The sequence below is a fragment of the Octopus sinensis genome, linkage group LG9 (assembly GCF_006345805.1).
Source record: "Octopus sinensis linkage group LG9, ASM634580v1, whole genome shotgun sequence".
Classification (NCBI taxonomy): Eukaryota; Metazoa; Mollusca; class Cephalopoda; order Octopoda; family Octopodidae; genus Octopus; species Octopus sinensis.
Window position 1 is genome coordinate 10,306,462 of NC_043005.1, and position 8,395 is coordinate 10,314,856.

The window sequence follows — 8,395 nt, forward strand, 5'->3', positions numbered from 1 at the left end:
TAAGACTGGAGCCTGGTGCAGCCTTCTGGCTTCCCAGATCCCCGGTCGAACCGTCCAACCCATGCTAGCATGGAGAACGGATGTTAAACGATGATGATGATGATGATGATGATGATGCCTAGCTTAAATGTTTAGCAACCAAGAGATAATGGTTGACAAAGCTTGAAAGACCTATGATTTAGTATCAATAGTCCCATGTATCAATAGTCCCTAAATGCTTCACTGTTTATTTGATCATAAATTATAGTAGTTTTATGAACAGAACTTTACAATAAATATTTAGTTAAGTTTCAAACTTATTAAACAATTGAATTTAACCTATTGTTGAGAATCCATAATTTTATTTGGATTAAAAATTGAAAAAAGAAAAAAAAAATCATAAATGAAATTAAACCCAATAGTTGTTACACTGTGATGCTGGTCAATTGATCACATGGTCATAATTCAGATCTTGCTTCAGTCATTGTCTAGTGCTTTTGAACAAGGTATAAACTCTGCTTGCTTGTGTTTGCCTGACTAAACTTGCTTCACAGTTGACTGGCTTGCAGTAGGAAAGGCATCCAGCTGTATAAAATAAAGAAACAATTGCTCAAACAAATAAACCATCCTAAATCTGCAAGCATGGTAAAACAGATGGAAAACCATAAAAAATAGAATAGGAAAACAAAAATTTAATTGATATTTATTGATATCAGCATATTTCTTTGGGCACAATTCAATCAAAAATATTTACTCAGGCATTCTAGTTATTTCATGTATGTTTATATATAGTAGAATCAGTAGAGCATTTAACAATATTCATTGTAATACTTTTGTTTTGAGTTCAAATCCCATTAGAGGCTACTTTGTTTTTTTTTTTACTTTTCTGTGATCAACAAAAAAACAAATAAGTATGGACATCCATACAATAACTATGCCTTCCCCCTTTAATTTTTTACTTGTGTCTTTGTTAGAAATTTATATTTATGATGATCTCTCGTGCAATTTCTACTTTATGTCCTGGTGTGTGTGTGTGTATATATATATATATATATATAGTTAATCCAAACAAGAAAACACAAAAAAAACACAGCAACGTGAGGACGTGGAACAAATAAAGTATTATTGGACGCTCAGGAAAGAAGGGAAGAAGGAGGGTTTAACGTTTCGAGCGGAGCTCTTCGTCGGAAACAAAGGAGAAGGAAAGATCCTGAGAAGGGAAGACAGAGGAAAAAAAATTGCTGGCGGTGCTCACGAGGTCACATCTGTAATAACAGATTTCTTGAAAATTGTATACATATATATATATATATATATATATATATATATATATATTATATATATATATATATTATATATATATATATATATATATATATAATATATATATATATATGTATACAATTTTTAAGAAATCTGTTTTTACCCTTCAGTGTTTGAGTATATTTGTTAGTTATGATATTGGTAGGTTCTTTTGTTCTTTGGCATTTTTTTTAGCCATTGCTGAGCACTGCTTTTCATTTAAATTCAAAGACCCAGTCATTGATGATGTGATAGTACTAATAAAATAAACATTTCTATGGAATAGTAGTTTGTTTCATTTGAGGAAATCACTGTTGTTGTTGTTATTATTGTTATTGCTGTAGTAGTAGTAGTAGTAGTAGCAGTATTAGTAGTAGTAGTAGTAGTAGTAGTAGTAGTAGTAGTAGTAGTAGTAGTAGTAGTAGTAATGTCTGCTTTCCAACCAAACCGAGCCCATCACTTGCAAATATATACAACCTAGTTGCTTGTATCATGCTTTCACTATTGGTGCCTTATGCAGTCATCAACAAATATAGACACTCTCAACTCTCACAATTTACTCAATTGTGAGAGCAAGAGGGAGCAAACACTGGAACAATGTGAAATGAAGACCTTACTCAAGGATACAACATGCCACCTGATCCAAGAATTTAACCCCTGATCTTATGATTATGAGCCTTACACTTAATACGCTAGGCTGTGTACTTTCACTGCACAACTAAGTACAAGTCTGTGTACCTTGTATAATTATTATTGAATGCAGTTTAAAATTTTGGCCAAGGTGCTATCAATGAGGTTGGTGCTTATTACTTGTAGTATGGTTGTAAGCACTGGGTGATTCTTTGGGATAAACTATAGGGGCATGGTAGAACCCAAATGTACACAGAAACGAAACCCTTTTGCATGCACTCACTTATTGGCTGAGTATTGTTGATTCCAGGATTTATGTGGTTATTATATTACATTTAGGACATTATGATATGATATGAAGAAAATTTGGTTGCTATTTCTACAGGTTGAGTGAACATATAAAATAAATTCCTTTATTTATTTTCTTAATGTTTTGCCTAATCAGCTTTTATTTTTACTTTAGTAGTTTCAGTTTGAGAGCTGCAGCCATTCTGGGGTAGCAAAAGTTGTTCTACCACTTAACTGCTAGACTTCCATAGAGTCTTAACTAATTTGGTAGCAGACATGTGTTTCTGTGCATGTCCACATGTACATACCTATACATAGGTGCACCTTAATGTATGCTTAAATTGTGCAATTCTAGGCCAGGATATTTGAATAAGAACAATATCTTACCTTTATGTCACTAACCATTCTACTTTAATGCATAATCTTTTGTGCTATTAGCCATCTAAATATTATGTTACTTGCTTCACTTACATAATTTGATATCCTGACCAACACAGTAAATTGACAGAGTTGTTAGAGCATTGAGTAGAATACCTTGTGTATTAAATCTAGCTCTCTGCACTTTGAGTTTACGGTCACCTTTGCTTTTCATCCTCTCAGGGTCATTTAATACTATAGTACCCAGTCAAGTACTAGAATTGATTCTTCTCTCTCTCTCCCTTTCTCTCAGAATTAGCCTGGTTGTGCTGGGTGAAGGGTCATGAGAAACTACTTACTACATACTTTTCTCAATAAATGGAGAAGGATTGAGTGAGGGGCCATCAACTTTTCACTGATATGCAAGGGGAGCTGTTCACAAACAGCCAGATGTGTAGTACGATATGGAACAGAAATATAGAATTAAGAACATGTGTGTATGTGTGTGTGTGTACATGTGTATTCCCATTCAAGCATTTGAACAGTCTTGGGTAAAATGTTAACCTACAGCTGAAAAGTAAGTATCACTTTCTATTACATGATGGAGTGTTTTACTGTAGAATTTGACATCTATCTGTAATACCAGTTTCTCCTCAAAAAATTCTAGCAAATGTTCAAATATTTAGAAACATCTACACATACACACTTACTCTCCCTCTCTCTCTCTCTCTCTCTCTCTCTCTTTCTTTCATTCTTTCTTCAATCCATTTTTTTTGTTTTTCTAGCATAGGTTGAATGATCTTTGCAAATTTAGATATTTGCACCTGAATATTTAAAGCAAATAGTTTGGATGTTCTTCCTTCCATCAACTATTCAAAGATGAAGCGAATGTAGAGACTTAAATTTCATCTAGAATCACTAAAGAAGGATAACGCCTTGTCATTGGGTTTAAATACATATAACTATTATCAATCATCAAATATTTTCACTGCATATTTAGCTTCATAATTTCCTTTTTACTTTTCTAATTTTTTTTTTACATACTATGAAACAGTATATTTTGATCTTTCTAGTCATTTCATTATAGATGTATCTCACTATAATTTACTAGTAGGCATCGTAAAGTTAAAATAAAGTTTGAACAAACCATATCCATAACCAGTTTTGATTCCTGGTTGTTAGTGTTTCACTTCATTTATAACATTAATATGTTTGACATACACAATTTCATTCTTTCTTCCTTGAAACTCAATAATACTGATTACAAGGCCTCTCTACAGTCATTCAGCCTGCTGACCAAATAGAAGTCCTTGTTATATTTGTTGCCAACAAAAAGGTTTTGTTTTTGCATACAAAAGGCAGTGAGACATGAATAGTGAATAGAGAAGTTCTACAACAATTAGTTGGGAAGTGTATGAATAAATAATAATAAAAAGTTGATATTGTACCTCTGGTAGATGTAGGCCAAGAAACACTTGAGAGAATATGGTTAAATCATATCTGAAAATATTGATTTTCACAAAAACGGTAACTACCATAAGATGACATCAGATTACAATATACATGGTTTAATGTTGTATTACAGACCTGTCTGTACCAGCATAGAATAAATGGATACTAAAACTATGTGAAGAAAACAATCAGATTATTATTATCAAGCATATAATAGATAACTTGGTATTCTGTTAATTGGGTTTATTTCTGGTTTAGCTATCATTCAAATTGAAATTAAAAATTTCATCCATCGGATTATATGGTTTTGATTTTATTGAAACTGTGTTTAACTTTGGTTGTTTATTCATATTTACACAACAGATTCAGAATTCAGTCATAACGGCAAAAAATTATTCAAATACTGATTTTTCTTTTTTTTGTTGGGAGGAAAGGTGGATTATATTTTTAACAGCCTGTTCATACAATACACAGTTTCATTCACCACCAATACCACCAACCATGTTCTCTGGTGTCTTTCAATGCTTTTTGAAGCATACTAAATGAGAAGGGCATGCTAGCTTCTCACTCACATCATCTCCATTTTCTGAAGGAAACAAACACTGTGGATGGTCCCCCCACAACCCTCTTAAAGTGTAGTATAGCTGATTCTCAGGAAGTGTGTACATGAGAAAGAGAGAAAGACAGAGGAGAAGTAGAATCTATTCTGGTGTTTGAATGGCATGTTGTTTATCAACCTTTGAATGATAAAAAAAAAAAGAAACATAGTTTACCTTGACAAAATTTGGACTTGGAACAGTTACTGCAAGGCTCTGACAATTCTGCCAAACATTCACATTAGAGTCTATTTAGTTTTGAGAATAATTAAAATCTATGATAATATTAGTCTCTAACATAACTATAGGAACACAAATTTTAGTGTTTGGATGAAATATGCATGTAGATCAGCCTAGTAGTACACCAGTTCTTATTTTATCAAATCCCAAAAGTATAAAAAGAATTGTCTGGCAGGATTTGAACTGAGTTAATATTGTCTGTTCATTTTCTGGGTAAGTAAATTTATAAAAACACTTTACAAATGTTTGAATGGTTTTACATAGACTGTTTCTTTTGCTCCAGGATAAAATGTAAATTATACCCTGAGAGTTGCATATTAAGTAGCAGTTGAAATAAAATTTTAGATATTTTACTTGCTACAAGTTACTGAAGTTTTAATATATTTATGTCAGTTCTTTAAAATCCATCTTTATTTAGATGAAGAGAAATGAATTTTAGCTTTTGGGTGTTCCATCAGTTTTACTGAAAATATCACAGTTATTTACAAACATTATTAGTTATCACTATTTATGAATATATGCTTAGAAAACAAACATATGTACAGGAAAAATTATGTGAGTGTACACACACATACACACACACACGCACACACAAACACACACACACCACACACACACACACACGCACACACAAACACACAGAAAGACAGAGATGAAAATTAATGTAGGATTGAATACAAAACTATGTGTAGCTGCAAATATAAAAAGTATTTGCAAGAAATACAAGGAAAGATAAAACCTATATATTCTAATTACATAAATGCTCTAACACATTAATTAACACACTCATATATTTCATAGGTATGTATTTTTGTTGTACTACCAAAGATGGTAAATTTTCTTGTAATAATTCCATTTTTGTATTATTGTCAACTGTCACCATCAAGAATTTGAATCCAGGTCTTGCAGTATCATGATATAATCTGGCTGTAACTTGTTTTGAAATCTTATAATACACTTAAAAATTATGTCAGGTTTAAGTTGTATTATGTATGGAAATAGACTAAAGTTTGTATGTTTATTCCAAAGCAGTAGATTCAGTATGGTTTCATTCACCATGGCAAGATTTTCAATTAAATATAGTTTCTTAGGTATAATTATTAGATATAAATTATCAGTATGGCTATTTGGTTAAGGCATTCAATCGTAACCACGTGTCCTAGGTTGATCGAAACTGTATGTCACCTTATGCAAGTATCTTCTACCAAAACTTTGGGTTAGCTAATGCCTTTTGAGTAAAAACTGCTAAATAGAAACTATGCTGAACCCCATGGTTCATATGTGTTTATGTATGTGTCTACCAGCTTAAACAAAAATTGGTACATTTGAAGAAAAATACCTGAGGTATATACTCTAACAAAGTTGCAAAGATATTATTCTCACTATTGGAAATGCAGTAAACCAGTGATTGCATATCAGAGACATTTAACCAATGGCTCTATTCTGTTCATAATGCATGGAAAAATAAATAACTGATTTATGCCACTTTGAAATAGAAATCTCTACACTTGTTATAGCACTGTGTACTATGACATAACAGTGCTGTCTCTCTTGGTGTAACAGTGATAAATACCTTTGTGTTACAAACATATCAACCATCCTGATGGAGTGAAAATTGCATTGGTATTATAAAAACACCCATCTATGTTGTCATAGTAATATTCATCTAGATATATATCAATCTTGGTATTATACTAATATCTGAATTAGTGTTATTGATATTGGCATTGGTATTATAGTGATATCAACTTAGGTTCTATAGTCATATCTACCTCAGTGTTATAGAGATTTAAGCATTGTTGTTAAAGTGACTGATTTCTATCTTCATGTTGCAATACATACCCTAGTGTTATGGTGATACCTAACTTATTTTAATAAAACTAACATAAGACAACAAGAAAATTTCTGTATGACTGTTTGACCTGCAATAACAACCTAATTCTCTGATATTTTTCTTGAAGTGTGAATAAACTATTTTGTTTCTACACATGCGATTTGCATAAACAGATTTCTTGTATCAAATATTCTTTAATAGTATGGAAGAAGTGGAAGATGATGGGCAAAAGGTCATATGGTCATTACATTCTGAGTTCAGACCACACTAATACCTGTCAAGTAAAAAAAGGGATATAATTGGCTATACCTGTCCCCTTGAATGGGCACTGTTATGCCTTTGTCAGAAAAGAATATCCCTTTTAATAATATATATTTACAAAGTAACTTTTCGATATTTAAAATTCCTATCTAAATGTTTGATTTGGATAGATTGGTTGTTAAATAACACTTTATTTACTTTAAATGAATATCGTTCATTGGTATTTTCTGTATGGTTGTAGGTATTTCTATATGCTTTAATTTTGTTATATTCATGTGTATGTGTGTGTGTGTGTATACATGTGTTTATATATACATATATGTATATATAATTTTTTTTAAACATACTGAATTGGATGTTTTACAAGCCTTATCAATGTTAGATTCTTTTATCCTCACTCACTTAATTTGAATTTGAATTTTATTACATAATATTTCTTAGTTAATTCTTAACTATTAATCATCAGTCACCATCATCCAATTATTGTCCATCCTATAAAAAAAAATTAAGCTGACTCTTTCATTGCAGATAGAGCTTTACTCACTTAGCTTTAATCTATCTTTGAGATTCCCATTATATATCCACAGGATGAATATATTTGAATAAATATATTTAAATTTACAAGCATATATTCAGCTAAATTGTGAATTTTATTGATTTATATAAAACTTGGAAGAAATATTATTGCATGCACGATTATATTGGCTATGTTATTCAATGGAATTTTTTTTTATATGATAGTCACTGAATTTTAAATTAAGATAGAACTCATTTCAAAGATATTTACTTAAAGATTTTTATTTAAGAGAGCTAACTGAAAAATTATTCAAAATAGTTTTTTAAAACAAGAATCTACTTTTCAAATTGTTTTGATTTAGTTTTTCATTTTAGTTAAAATTTCCATATCACACACTTTTAAAGCTCTGTTTCCTCATTCGTAATTCATTATAGAGAAAAAATAGACAACCGATATCTTTCTTGTCAACTAAAACAACGCTGCTGAGATATTTAATGGCCTTAGATTGAGAAATACTTCTGATGAGTATGTCTGTGGCTTGATCTTTTACTTCATTTAATACAACAACCTGGATGTTGCTTGTCTTTATCCAAATCTACTTTTTGCCAAAATTTGGGCTGGGCTTCCAATTTGAAGATAACTGCAAACTCAATTTCTTCACTTGTCATAAACACTGCTCTTCTTCCTCTGGCTAAACCATAAAAATAGCAATAACAGTTACAAGTACTCTTTTAGTTGTAAATGTTCATGTTATGAACTTTCAGAGATACAAACAAGCTTGCTTGCAAATGCAAATTTTGAACACTGCACCTGTTTGGAAGTTCAACTACGACATAACAGATGGATTTAGCTCCTCATAATCACCTTGTAAATACATTTCTTGTCATTTTGTGCAATGTCATGCTTATCATATATTGTTATTTGTGGTTTTTACAAATA

The 8,395-nt window shown here is 31.2% G+C and overlaps 1 long non-coding RNA gene across 1 annotated transcript; it reads right to left on the reverse strand.

Annotated features, from left to right (window-relative positions):
* Window positions 1–399: 399 nt before the first annotated feature.
* On the reverse strand, window positions 400–8,144 carry LOC118764771. The gene is made up of 3 exons (XR_005000573.1): window positions 8,007–8,144; window positions 4,782–4,829; window positions 400–564 (listed from the first exon to the last, which is right to left on the reverse strand). It is a non-coding gene; the product is annotated as an uncharacterized LOC118764771 (long non-coding RNA).
* Window positions 8,145–8,395: the final 251 nt, after the last annotated feature.